Source organism: Nicotiana tabacum, chromosome 7, assembly GCF_000715075.1.
Source record: "Nicotiana tabacum cultivar K326 chromosome 7, ASM71507v2, whole genome shotgun sequence".
Classification (NCBI taxonomy): Eukaryota; Viridiplantae; Streptophyta; class Magnoliopsida; order Solanales; family Solanaceae; genus Nicotiana; species Nicotiana tabacum.
This window is the reverse complement of record NC_134086.1, coordinates 85828139-85843261: the sequence shown is the minus strand read 5'-3', so window position 1 is coordinate 85843261 and position 15123 is coordinate 85828139. Positions and strand designations below refer to the sequence as shown.

Below are 15123 nucleotides of genomic sequence, written 5' to 3'. Positions count from 1 at the left end.
TTTGAGAATTACGCTTACCTCTCTTATTTTTATTTTTTATAAAAAAACACAATTCACATGATAAAATCTAATATCATCTATGTAGTGTTCCAAATTGCCCTCAAAGGTCTTCCATATTAAATATAATAATTTAGTAACACAAAATTCTTTATATGACTAAAAATAAAAGTATTTGTATTTAAAAAATGATTAAACTGGGATTACAACCCTTTCATCTCATGCTCGAAATCTAACATGTTCCATGATTCATCTTGCATATTTATTTATCTAAGCTGAATATTGATCTTTAGAAATGAGATAAATTAATCTTCTTTTTATTTGATTATTCATTTCAATTTATTTATTAATATTATAAAATTTATTAATGTATGATGAAAATTTAAACCCTCGATTTTACTCTGCAAATGTATATTAAAATCCAGATACTTAAAATATGTCATATTATAAAAGATATTAGAAGAAAAATAGCCCAAAAAGTTGTAAAAAACTAAAGCAAACATTTCAAACTCAATCTTATAATTGAGTCCTACATTTACGTAGGACATGTGAAAAAATACTTAGACAAGCTTGTCGAAAAATAACTAATATCATTTAAAATTTCAAGAGAAAATTCAATTAGCAGAAAAAATACAATTATTGTTCTTTAATTTTTATTAATAATTCGATGTTTTTTTATTAATTTTGCCAAATATAATGAGTAGTTTATTTTTTGTTATATATAGTTTATGTGTGCCTATTTTTAGTAGCTTCAAAGTAGTGCTTATCTGTCACATCCCAAACTACCCCCTAGACGTGACTGGTACCCAGCTAACACTACCTGCCAGGCGAACCTCTTTCTCTAACGTTTAACCATTTACACAAACACTGAGAAAAAAGTACAGGCCTAAAGTATTATTAATAATTAAAGAGATAATGATTATCACTCAATACTTTAGTCAATTGATAGAAAAACCAACAATCACTCAAATAATAAAACTCTAGCTCAAATCCCACACTAAGACCATGGAGCATCTAACAGAGTAATATGTGTTTTATTGACGGGTATGCAAACCGACAAAAAAAGAAGAAGTAACTAACACGAACTAAGCAAGTCTGAAACGAAAGCCTCCACGAACAATGTGGTGGCTCACCTCAGCAATAAGATCCACTCGAACAAACTCGTCGGCCACTAGCCCTATCTCCCGCAACGGTATCTGCATAGAGATGCAGGTAAGGAGTGAGTTATACGTAAATATAACCCAGTAAGATCCTCGACTCGCCACTTTAAATACCTCTGGAACAAGTGTTAGAAAATACAAACACACTACAACCCGAATGATATAGTAAATATGATAATTATATAATAACTTAATATATGTGTATCAACAGAATTATTAAGAATTAACCAACAAGGATACCCACTAAGGACTTATCATAATTGCAGTGAAAGAAATTTACCAACACACCAGGAGTCCACGACAACACCACAATGCCTCAAATATGTAATAGAGCATACACAATGCTCGGGTGATGTACAAAGGCATACACAATGCCCCAACATCATGGCGCACAGCCGTATCAAACTCAACATCATGGCGCACACCCGTATCAAACTCAACATCATGGAGCACAACCCTATCAAACTCAATATCATGGCGCACAGCCGTATTAAACTCAACATCATGGCGCACAGTCGTATCAAACTCAACATCATGGCGCACAGTCATCTCAACATCATGGCGCACAGCCGTATCAAACTCAACATCATGGCGCACAGCTGTATCAAACTCAACATCATAGCGCACAACTGTATCAAACTCAATATCATGGAGCACAACCGTATTAAACTCAACATCATGGCGCACAGCCGTATCAAACTAAATATCATGGCGCACAACCATATCAAACTCAACATCATGGCACACAGCGTATCAAACTCGATGTTATGGCGCACAGCCGTATCAAACTATAAAACTCAACCTCATGGCGCACAGCCGTATAACACTATCAAACAACTTATAAAATAATTTTTTATTTCTTTCATAAAATAATATGTTTGCGGCTAGTCTAAGACCATCGACTCTACCAAGCGCACGCTTGTCCCAACACATGGACCAGGCAGAGAAAACACACTTCCAAAATGGGTCTTAGAAAAGTAAGTATCAAAGCTTAAAGTCTCACTTACCTCGCTAACGAGAAGTTCTCCAACCTTGCAATGTCTAAGACACCAACCAAACGGCCTCCAATGGCCTCAATCTATCCAAAATATTGAATAATATGTCCTAAATAGTCTAGATGAATAATTTTTCATAATCTTACGACAGAGTCAAAATCAAAGCCAACCCCCAATCCAACTAATAAATAATTGTACACAAACATATGCTGACAGTAGTATTTCGAAAGTGCCGAAACCGTAGTAGCTTCAGAAAACTATACCATAACTTATACTACCATATGATTTTTTCACTTTCTCATTACCCTCATCATTACATCATGATTGAAAGTTATACTCTATGTACTAAATGATAAAAAAGTCCACAACTGTAGCTTTTTTAAATATGTTCAATTTCACAAGCAGTACATTTTTTTTATAGTTTCCATATCTCACATCTATCCTTTACAAGCTAATAACCATTACATCATTATTATTATTTTCCAACAACATCATACGGTCATCATTACACATCTTTCTCTCAAAAATACATATGTTTCTAGTTGTGTCCATATTTTAACTTTGCCGCTGTGATTTCACAATTTACAGAATATCTAAGCACATGCTATGTCGAAATCTAGTCATTTACTCTATGATATTGGACGAATCTCGAAATACCTGAAGCTCACACGATGATAGTTTTTATCGCCGCCGCCAACGAATCCTCAGAAGATCAGCTTGCTTCTCTTTTTCTTTTTTTTCATCAAGAGCAAGGAACTAATTACCCAAATTTTCTACTCTTTAGGTCACTAAAAATGTGGCAGCCATAAGATAATGGGCTTAGCCCACTCCGATTTATTTAATAAATAACCAAAGTCAACTATATAAGTGTAGTTTAAAAAATTAGCCACTAACCACTTATTTAGTATCATATCTCATATAGGAACAAAATTTCCTTCCACAACTTAATATTTGACCCCAATATCTACAAATTAAATTAGTTCTCCAATCTCCTAATTAATAGGTGTATAAAATATTTCGGATTACTACATTATCTGACGGAAAAAGGTAGTACAAATATGAATTCTTAATTTCTAAGTTTTGAATGATTGAAAAATAATACGTAATCTAAATAAAATAAAAATTTAATTACTTTTAGAATCCTAAGTATCAGGATTCTCTACATAATTTAAATATGGTAAAATTTAATGATTAGAATTATAGGTTATTTCAATGTCCCATATATTAGGAAAATAATTAAATGATAATTCTTTCATATTAGGAAAAATTTTAAATTACTATTTTATCCAGTGTGAACTCTATTTTTAAAGGGTAAAAAAGGTGAACGACATTTCGCTAAGTGCGATACGCGCGTTGCGCGTGCGATACGCGCATTGCGCGTGTATCCTATCTAAGTGGGTTATTTTTAATAATTAATCATATTAATATTATATTAAAAATTATATTTGAGTTATTTTAAATAAAAGTGTATGTTCCTAAAATTGAGAAATATTAATCCTACATACCTAATTTATAAGGGAAGACATTGTCACATAAAAATAAAAAATATCAGTCATATACAAATAGTGAAGAGGTTTAAAAGAAATAAAGAGATCATTTACCAAAAACAATTTTTTTTGCAGGGGAGGGGGTGCTAATTCCTATATTAAATCTTAGATTTTTATTATGAAAATTTTCATCTCTATATTCTCCATCAATAATTTTTCACATTATGTGAGTATACTCACATATATATGCATCCTAATTAAGTGATTGTGGTTTCTGAATTCTTTCCTTTCATTTTTAAAGAAACACCACCTTAAAATCTTAACATTCAATCATTGAGTAATTACGTAATTATGTATGTTGTAATTGCTTTTATTGAAGAATAAAATGTTAGTTCATGAATAATACTTGCCAACTTAAGGTTCTCACATGATACAAACTTCTTGGCAAGTTGTTAATTTAAAAAATTCAAGCAATGCCAAGATTTTGCTAATTTACCAAGATTTGGAGTAGCCATTTTTAGTTGACTTTAAGTTCTTAGATATTAGTTAGCATTAAAATACCTTTTAAAGAAGAAATCTAATTAGTTATATAAATTATAATTACAATTTTGTCTGACATGAAGCATATTGTCAAAGCGCAAAAAGTTAATTAATTTATTATGTATAGGTTTCTTGTTCTTAAAATAATATAATTATAAATAAATATAAGCAATAGATAAATATGAAAGTTTTTTGTTGATTAATTTATTTTTAAAAATATTAAATTAAATTGCTAAAAAGTTAATTTGCCAAAAGCTGTAAATTATAAACTCCGTCCAATATTTACTTATTTATCCTACTTACCATATATCAATATTTTAAAAAATGGGGTCAAAATTGTCATTCATGGACGTGCTCTCTTGATCTATGCAAGATAACGTACTATTTATTCATGAATTTCAGTTGACCTAACACATAACCTTTATTAATTCTTTTAGAAAAATAAAGGACTCCTAAACCTAAAAGAAATTGAAAATGAGCAAAATATCTAATGTGATTTTCATGTGTTATTTCTTTTTAAACAAAAATATTAGATTATGCAATTCAAATAAGAAAGAATTTTAATACATAAATTGAATCTAAAGTCTAAAATATTAGAAAAAATAATTAGATGTTTATTCTTAATATTAAAAAATAATTAAATGACTATTAAATTAACCGAAGTTTGTAAGATGTCTGATATGAAATCAACCAATCCAAATTCAAAGTAAGAAACAAAGAATTATATAAAAGTTAACAAAATTTTGTAAAATAAAGAGCATATAAATTCAATTACCTTATACTTTAAACTAAAACCATTGTTGAAAGAAAACTTTCACATGATAGGTTATATAATACATTATTCATGTAACAGATGCCAATAAATATTGTATACAAGTGAAAGACTAGGTATAATGCAAATTGCTTTGGTATATGTTCAAAGTTCTAATCAAATACTTGAATGAAAAATCAATTACTAATATAAAGTTTATAAATATATTCACACAAAATTCAATTATTAATATAAATATATTCACACAAAATTCAAGCACTAATACAAAACTATTCTCAAAGAAAGAGAACCTAGAACCGTTATATACTATAAAAATTAGTTTGTCATAACTTTCCTAGTGTGTGAACTTTCCTACGAAACTTTCCTTGTTTGTGTGAATTAGGCCAAATTTTATTAACTAAAAAAGACCCCTAAACTTAAAAGGAGATAGAATGTAAATGGAGTTTAACGAAAAGCTCTCCTAATGTGTATGAGTTAAATGAAAGTATTTCCTTGTGTATTTGTATGATTTTTTTCCCCTAAATTGCGGGAAGTAATTAATTAGGGGAATAATTTATGGATATAATAAATGAGCATTCCTATATAGTACAGCAGTAATTAGATGACTATTTCGAAATATTAGGAAAATAATTAAATGACTATTTTGTTCGGTGTGAATACTAATTTTAAAGGGTAAAAAAAACGAACGACATTTCGCTAAGGGCCTTCGTGCTTTTAATATAGTATAGATATATAGATAGATAGATTCGTATTCTTACTTTTTGTGCACATAGACAAAGGGCTTTATTTAAGAGTTTATTAATAAATCTGTAACTGTAAACAAAGAGAAACAAAAAAACTACTAGTTTGTTGCCTGCAAACTAGTGTATACTCTTGTTTTTTCCCCCCTTCAAATCACAAACCAAAAATTTTGTGATGTATCCTGTAGGTTGTAACGATATACTTGAGATTTAGGAGGTAGATTTTGAATAACAAATGATGAATATTTAAGATAATCCATAATAATAGAATAAAAAATGAGCACAAATATCCTCCTTCAAAATAGTTTTGATGTTCAAGTAGTAATCCCCCCCCAAAAAAAAAAATCATTAGTTTTACGCCTTCAATTCAATGTCATATCCTAGCAATAACCGAGTGCAAAGAAAGGATCTTAATAATTAGTATTCTGACTTTCGTGCACATAGACAAAGGGATTTTATTTATGAGTTTATAAATTGATCATTAACGGCAACAAAAGAGTCGAACCAAAAACTACATACTAGTTTTTAGTTTGGGCTGTTTTGTTTTTAAATTAATGCAAGACATTGCATAAAATGAAGGATACAAGAATTAACTTGCATCCCCTACCTAATTTTGAACACCTTTGACCACTAGACTACCCCTAATATTATGTGAAAAGTGTTCTAATTCACTATATATAGAGTACTCCCCAGTCCCAATTTACGTAACACTCTTTCCTTTTTAGTCGATCACAAAAAGAATGATACCTTTTTATATTTAGTAACAATTTAACTTTTAAAATTTTTATTTTTACTCTTAATGGGATGATTTCTAGCCATACAAATTTATATTGTTTGTTTTAGATCATAAATTTTAAAAGAAAGCAGCATTTAACCTACATACACAACATGATTTTTTGTCAAAGGGTATTCGCGTGACCACCTTCAGTAATATTGTATCTTCGCCATTTATTCTTTGACCAGAACTAACAATATCCATTAATGGAAAAAGTCTCGAGTTTAAACTTATCTGACGCCGCTCAATTAACGTTGTAGGTTCTCGATAAGACTGACTCAAGCCTACAGTTAGTAACGCAATTGCTTTAAAACTCAAAAATAATCGCATAGCTCATTGTTTTAACTCTTTATCGAACAAGCTCTCGACACATGGAATATCTAATTATCACTAGTCAAATGGCAGAAGGTTTTTGCTACAAAACAAACTTTGCTTTAAAAGATGGCTTTTATTAACAATGGAAGTTCTCCCACGATTTCTTTCAATTTAATTTAATTATATTTCCTGACGGTATAAATTAATTTGAGTTAATCTATTGTAGTAGTATGTTATCTATCTTATTTTACGTATTTACTAATTCAACTAAAGAATATTCAACTTATTATAGTCAATTACATGTTGTTGACTTTTAGGTAATTAATATAATAATGTAAAAGTTCTTTCACAATGTCATCTTGGTATAAAAGTTAAACTAATTAACTTCCTTTATCGACAACCAGATTACTAGGATAAAACAAGTTCCTTTGACAAGAATATATATCTGCCTAAATTGTTTTATGAAAAGCTTAATACAAATTATTCGCTTCAAGCATATGGATCCACAAACACGTACTTTTAAGAATTAATTAATTCCATATCAAGGCCAACGTCCCTTTTAATTCTACAGATTGATTCTATAACTTATTCACGTTAGTATCATATTCCTTAAAATAGTTTATGTGTGATAAATGCTCAAAAATAAATAAATATAAGATATCTCTGATTAATGTAATATTTCTTCATTATGTGTTTTCCGTTTTCAAACCGGAAACCGAAAAAAAGAGCAGTGATGAATAATTTTAATTTTAAGCGTGCGCACAGAGAAATAGCCAAACAGAATATATACGATGTGAATAGCAAATAAAGTAGTCACCGACGAGGTTATGGTGGAGTGGTAAGTACTTCTTCATTATTAACCAGAGGTCTCGGGTTCTAACTATGGATATGGAGTTGTCTTTGTTAGAGACCGCTTTACTCCCAATATGAGACTTCTCAGCGCAAATTCGAATTTAATCGAACTTCAATACGAATAATGGACACTAAGTGGGAAATAAAAGAGCAAATAAATAGTCATGACGTACGAAAGCACTTTGTCGTAATCATCTTGTTAATAACATAATTAATCGTGAGGTTGTCAGAGGCGGATCCAGGATTTAAAGTATATGAGTTCCTGCCATATTCTCAAATTAATATACAATAATAACTGGGTTCACAGTTAGATATTTATAAATATTTAGTGGATTTTTAATAGAAATATAGGGTCTACGCAAAAGCTACTGGGTTCCCGGAAACCCGGTAACTGCACTCTAGATCTCTGAGGTTGTTAAGATTAGAATTTGAATGTAGTTATTTAACTAGTAGCCACATTGTTTACAATTAGTTAGTTAGGCTGTTAGTGCTAGTTTTGTAAGTGGCTAGTTTTGCAAGTAGTTAGTTACCTCTGTTAGTTAGTGTCAGTGAGTAGTTTGTATATATGTATAGGTGCACTATCATTTTCTTAATTCAGTTCAATGAGAATGTTTGCTCTCATTCCAAAAGATATGGAACCTTCTCTTTTCTTTCTCTGAGCTTCATGGCACACAGCCATGGCGGATGAGCTCTAGCTCAAACATTCCCCTCGATTATGCTCAATTTTGTCATGGTATCAGAGCAAGGCTTCATCTACTGAGGTAACTTGCGGTCTCCTGTCTTGTTTTATCTTCAATTTACAATCGAAGTTTTAGGTCTTTCTCGAAATTGTCAATTACTATTTTTCTCTTGTGAAATCCTGTTCAAAATTGCACTTTTTGTTGTGATCTCGTTTGATTGCAACAAATCATAGCAACTTTAAGTGTTCTCGAAGTTTCTCTGTTGAATTCTCGTTTCCTGTCTTCGATTCACGATTTAAATCAATCGAGATCTGTAGTTTAAGTAATGGCTGGAGATATTGTAAACAAAGATACTTTAGATACTTCAAGTCCACTATACATGCATTCGTCGGAAAGTGCGGGTTCTATGTAAGTTTCTGTACCGTTTGATGACACAAGATATAGTTCATGAAAGAGAGGTGTAGTTAGAGCCCTCTCAGTGAAGAATAAGGTTGGCTTCATAACAGGGAAGTGTCAGAAACCTGTAATTGGACATGCAACTTTTGATCAGTGGGAACGATGTGATGATATGGTGACCTCGTAGATTCTGAATTCTCTTTAAAAAGATTTAGCGGACAGTTTATAATATGTAAGTGATGCAAAAGAGTTGTGGCAGAAATTAGAAGATAGATATGATCAAACAAATGGTGCAAAACTCTATCAACTCCAGAAAGAAATCAATGATCTAAGTCAAGGAACTCTGGATATAACAAGCTATTATACTAAGATGAAGAAAATATGGGAAGAATTAAACGTATTAAATGCACATGCACAGTGCAATTGTTAATGCATATGTGGTGCTAAGGCTGGTATACAGAAAGCTGAGCAAGACAGAAGACTGATACAGTTTTTGATGGTGCTAAATGAGATATATACTGTCGAGAGAGGGAGTATACTGATGATGAATCCTCTTCCAAGCATTGCACATGCATTTTCTATCCTCATACAAGAAGAGAAGCAAAAAGAAGTTAGGCCACACAATCAACAGTTGGTGATTGAGTTTACATCACTGAATGCCAATGGCCCAAGAAATAACAGTTTTAGGACGAACTATAATCAACACATGAGTAATTCCTTTGGTGGGAACAATAGCTATGGAAGAGATTATATGGGAAATAGACCTAGGCCATTCTGTGAGTTCTGCAAGAGACCAGGGCACACCAAGGACAAGTGTTACAAAATCCATGGTTATCCACAAAATATGAAATACAACAATGGTAGTAGGGGAAGAAAAATAGCAACAAATGTATTTGACACAGCTGACAATGGAGCAGTTTTAACAGATGAAAGAGGAAATTCTCAGGAGCAAGGTAGAACCATGTAGTAGCTAACCAAGGAACAATATGGACAACTGCTGAGCATTTTGGAAAGCTTCAAGAGTGAAAATAATGGAGACAACTCAAAAAATATCAACATGACTAGTGGTGTTGTTAACTTTGCAGGTATGACCGCTTGTAACACTTCTGTTAATCCAAGTACACAGTCTTATGAAAGTCTTAAAGAGAATGTTGATTCCTGAATCCTTGACTCATGAGCCACTAACCATATGACTTATAACAAATCCCTTTTGAGTAACATCAAAACTCTTGTTTATCCTTTCCTAGTTTCTTTGCCAAATGGATATAAAGTAAGAGTGACAATAGTTGGAGATGTCATACTCAGTCCTCAATTTACCCTAAAAAGAGTCTTATATGTACCTAGTTTCAAGTTCAATATGATCTTTGTTCACTCATTGACAGTTCAACTTGATTGCATCATCATATTCACTAAATTTTCTTGTATCCTTCTACAAGGCCTTTCACTGAGGAGGCCTCTGGAGATTGGTAAATTCAGAGACAACCTCTACCTTCACTATTCAAATTCAAGAAAGAATAGTTCTTCTATCATGCCACTCACACACGGATCTGCACCTAGTGCATCTACCTCATGTAGTCATAATATTAATAATGTACACTGTCAGCACCATCTCTGTAATTCTGCACCTAGTGCATCTATTTCTCCTCATTTGTGATAATAAAAGTGTACGAGTTCCTTTGAATTCCAATAGAACTTCTTCTGACAAAATGGATACATGTATACCTGGTGAGAATCATGTGGATCTCTTGCGGCACAACATGCTAGGCCATGTACCTTTTATCAAGATGAAGGGTATCAATTCTATACCTATAGCCTTTGCAAACAAACAACCTTTTATGTGTTCCATTTGTCCTATGGCCAGGCAGAATAGATCTCCATTCCCAGAAAGAACCACTTCCACCACCAAAGCATTTGAACTCCTCCATGTGGATATGTGGGGACCCTATCATGCACCAACTCATGACAATCACAGATATTTCATCACCTTAGTTGATGACTACAGTAGATGTACTTGGACACATCTCTTGACTAGTAAAAGCAATACCCTACATGTCATAAAAGTTTTTTGTGCAATGGTCCAAAACCATTTCAATACCTCAATAAAAACTATCAGAACTAACAATGGTCTGGAGTTTGTGAACATTGAAACAACCATGTTTTTCTAATCCAAAAGGATCTTACACCAGAAAACTTGTCCTTATAGCCCTCAATAGAATGGTATAGTGGAAAGAAAACATATGTACCTCCTTAAAACTGTAAGAACATTGTTGTATCAGTCCAAACTGCCTATAAGATACTGGGAAGAGTGCATCCTAACTTCTACCTACCTGATCAATAGACTGCCATCCTTATCCCTCAAAGGGAAATGTCCTTTTGAGGTTCTATACAAGAAGAAACCAAACTATTCACACCTTAGGAGTTTTGGATGTCTATGCTTTCCTACAAAACTAAAACCTCACAAAGATAAATTTGAACCAAGATCAACTCCACATATTTTCATAGAATACCTTTTTGGATCAAAGGGATACAAGGTCCTTAGCCTAGCCACAAGGTAGATTCATGTATCTAGAGATGTGACTTTTCATGAAACAATCTTTCCATTTGCATTGCATAGAAATTACAATGATCTAGCATCTAAATATGAACATTTATGTTTTCCTTCTCCTCACATAGGACCCAGTATGAGTCATCTTGATATTGCTAATCCTACTGTCACCAGCAACAATGAGAGTCCACATCAACAACTAATGTCACCTAAATTTTCATTTGGCAATGATACTAATTCTGTCACTCATGAATCTGGTTCACCAGGATACCAAAGCTCTCCCACTTCAAATGGAACCTCAAACACATCATCTGAACCTAGTTTTCACCCACTGGATCAACAACAATCCCTTTCAGATAATTCACCAAGATCAATACAATCTGAACAGACCACAATCCTAACTTAAAATAGACCCTAAAGAACACTGAAGCCTCCAAGTTATTTGAAAGATTACATTTGCAATGTGCCCACTCTCAATACCACTCACAATACCACTGAAGAACAAACTACATAATTTGATCACAACTCACCCTCACAGTCCTTTTCCTTTCATACACATGTACCCTGGTTGCAACCTATATCCCTAAATGCTCTAAGTGGTAGCAGTCAGCATTTGATTGAAAAACTTTCTATTGACTGTGAAGCGGAGTCATATGAAGAGGCAGCAGCTATACCTGCTTGGCAACAGGCCATGAGCCAAGAATTTGATGCCCTCTATTCTAATCATACCTGGGACCTTATCCCACTACTTGCAGGAAAGAAAGCAATAGGCTATAAATGGGTATATAAAATCAAACATAAGGCAGATGGAAGTGTTGAAAGATTTAAAGCTAGACTAGTTGTCAAGGGTTACACTCAACATGCAGGAATTAACTACATCGAGACTTTCTCTCCAGTAGTGAAGATGACTATATGAGAGCATTAGTTGGCACTACAGTAAAGAAGAATTGGGATGTCTTTCAACTTGATGTGAACAATGCTTTTCTACATGGAGACCTAAATGAAGAAGTATACATGCAAGTACCACCAGGGCTGTTACTAGAAAACCAGAACTTGATGTGTAAACTAAACAAATTTTTGTATGGTTTGAAGCACGCAAGTAGACAGTGGTATGCTAAGTTGACAAAGGCCCTATGCTCTAAAGGTTATGTGCATTCTATGCTAGACTATTCACTTTTCTACAAGAAGAGGGGTAAATCAGTTATTTTGTAGCAGTATATGTGGATGATGTCCTCTTAACATGAACAGATTTAGGGAAAATCAAGGCATTGGAGTCTTTCCTACATGAGACTTTCAAAATAAAGGATTTGGGAAGACTGCATTATTTCCTAGGTTTGGAGATACTGTACAAGCATGATGGAGCAATAATCACACAAAGAAAGTTCACAAATGATCTGATAAAGGAGTTTGAATGCTCACGCTGCACTACCATGGCCTCTCCACTTGATCCCTCAACAAAGTTGAAGCCACTGAAGGTACCCTACTCACAGACCCCACTCAATACAGAAAGCTGGTGGGAAAATTGAACTTTCTCACCAACACACGACTTGATATTGCCTACAGTGTCCAACATCTGAGCCAGTACAGGCAAAACCCTCGAGATTCTCACCTCAAAGCTGCCATGCATGTACTCAGATATTTGAAAGGTGATCCTGGTATAGGGATTTTTCTGTCGAACAGTGGAGATTATAGATTAAGAGCTTTCTGTGATTCAGATTGGGCAGCTTGCCCTAAGACTAGAAAATCAGTTAGCGATTATATTGTATTGCTTGGAGACAGTCCAATTAGTTGGAAATCGAAGAAACAGTCCACTGTGTCACTGAGCTCTGCAGAGGCAGAGTATAGGTCTGCAAGAAAGGTAGTTGCAGAGCTTGTTTGGTTGTCTAAGCTTTTGGGGGAACTAACTGTACCCTTGAGTCTTCCCATTCCAGTATATTGTGACAATCAAGCAGTCCTGCACATCGCCAGAAATCCAGTGTTTCATGAATGAACAAAACACATAAAGGTCGACTGCCATTTTGTAAGGGACAAGGTAATTGAAGGATTGATCTCTCTACACTATGTTCATACAGACAACGAGCTCGTAGATATACTCAACAAATCCTTGACAGGAATCAAACATTCATCACTGCTTCACAAGTTGAAAATGAGTACCTCCCTTCCAACTTGGGGGGGGGGGGGTTAAATTAGAATTTGAATGTGGTTATTTAACTAGTAGCCACATTGTTTACAGTTGGTTAGTTAGGATGTTAGTGCTAGTTTTGTAAGTGGCTAGTTTTGCAGTTAGTTAGTTACATCCGTTAGTTAGTGTCAGTGAGTAGTTTGTATATATGTATAGGTGCACTATCATTTTCCTAATTCAGTTCAATGAGAATGTTTGCTCTCATTCCAAAAGATCTGGAACCTTCTCTTTTCTTTCTTTGAGCTTCATGGCACACAACCATGGCGGATGAGCTCTAGCTCAAACATTCCCCTAGGTTATGATCAATTTTGTCAGAGGTCTGTCTGTGAAATCACCTCTTCATCAGGTCATTTGCCATGTTCATCGATCAGTTAGGAGAGTTCATTAGGTTTTTTACCACATCAGCTCATATCTTATCTCTTAAGAGCCTGTTTGGATTAGCTGATTTAAAGTAGCTGATAAGCATTAGGTGCTGAAAAACACTTTTAAGTGCTGAAGTTAATTTAAAAAATAAGCAGTTACGTGTTGGATAAAAGTGCTGAAATTAATAATAAGCAGCTGAAGAACTGGGTATATGAAGAGTTTTGTTTTAAAAAGAAGTATTTTAGGGATAGAATAGTAAATATTTTGGTCAAACCTAAAGTGCTTATAAGCTGAAATTTGATAAGTTGGGGGAGACCAACTTATGGCTTTTGACTTATTTTTGGCTTATAGGCACTTAAATTATAAGCTCTTTTAATTTTACCAAACGCGTAGATAAGCCAAAAAGTGCTTATAAGCCAGTTTGACCAGCTTATATAAGCTTAGCCAAACACCCTCTAAGTACATCTTAGTGACAGCGCAAAAGACTACTAAAAGGATTTCTAGTTTCTGAATCAAACTTCAAAAATATGAAACACTGAAATCCATTTAATCTTTAAACTATAGATACCTTTTTCCATATCCTCCCAAAAATTGCCGCAATCTAAACTTAGCTATTGCGAATCCAACGCGATGACCTCTCATTGTGTTCTTTGTAAAGATTATATTCCCAAAAACGAGTTACCGGCCATCAAGATAAAGTTTCCGATCAATGGATTTTGTCTATTTTATTCTATTTTTTTTTTCCAGAGGAAAGACTACAATTTTACATGCATGACTGAAATAAAAAATTTAACAAAAAATGAACGAACTTGTAAGTTTTTAAACGCTTTTTGAGCTGGGCATAAAGTAGGAGTAAGATATGCATACATACTACCTTCAAACTCCACCTATGAGAATAAATTGAGTATGTCATTATCATTATTGTTGTATATATAGTGTTGAAACTCGAAACACTTCTAGTAAATAGTGAAAAAATTGAGGCGCAAGTACGCGGAGTAATAGTTTTCTAAGTCATATTTTTTCGAAATAAAATAATTCTTAGTGTGTCTCTCTCTCTCTTTTTCTTCTTTTAGAGTTGACGTATTGAATTTTTTTTAAGCATATATTGTATGGACTACATATTTTGTTCCTTTTCCCTTTTCCAAAAGAGACTTTCGTTGACATTTAATGATGAAATTTACCTGGTAGGTTCTATGAAGTTATTCCAGATAAAGAATTTCATTTATAATACATCTAATTGACGCAGCAAGAATCAAATAGTCATGGTTACAAGTGACACATTTGTAGTATTTAAAAGGGGTTAATAAATTGCCAAACGGCATCT

At 33.3% G+C, this 15123-nt stretch overlaps 1 long non-coding RNA gene across 1 annotated transcript; it reads right to left on the bottom strand.

The window, feature by feature from the left end:
- Positions 1-878: 878 nt before the first annotated feature.
- Positions 879-2950, bottom strand: LOC107779255 (uncharacterized). The gene is made up of 2 exons (XR_012711715.1): positions 1438-2950; positions 879-1193 (listed from the first exon to the last, which is right to left on the bottom strand). It is a non-coding gene; the product is annotated as an uncharacterized LOC107779255 (long non-coding RNA).
- Between the last annotated feature and the right edge of the window lie 12173 nt (positions 2951-15123).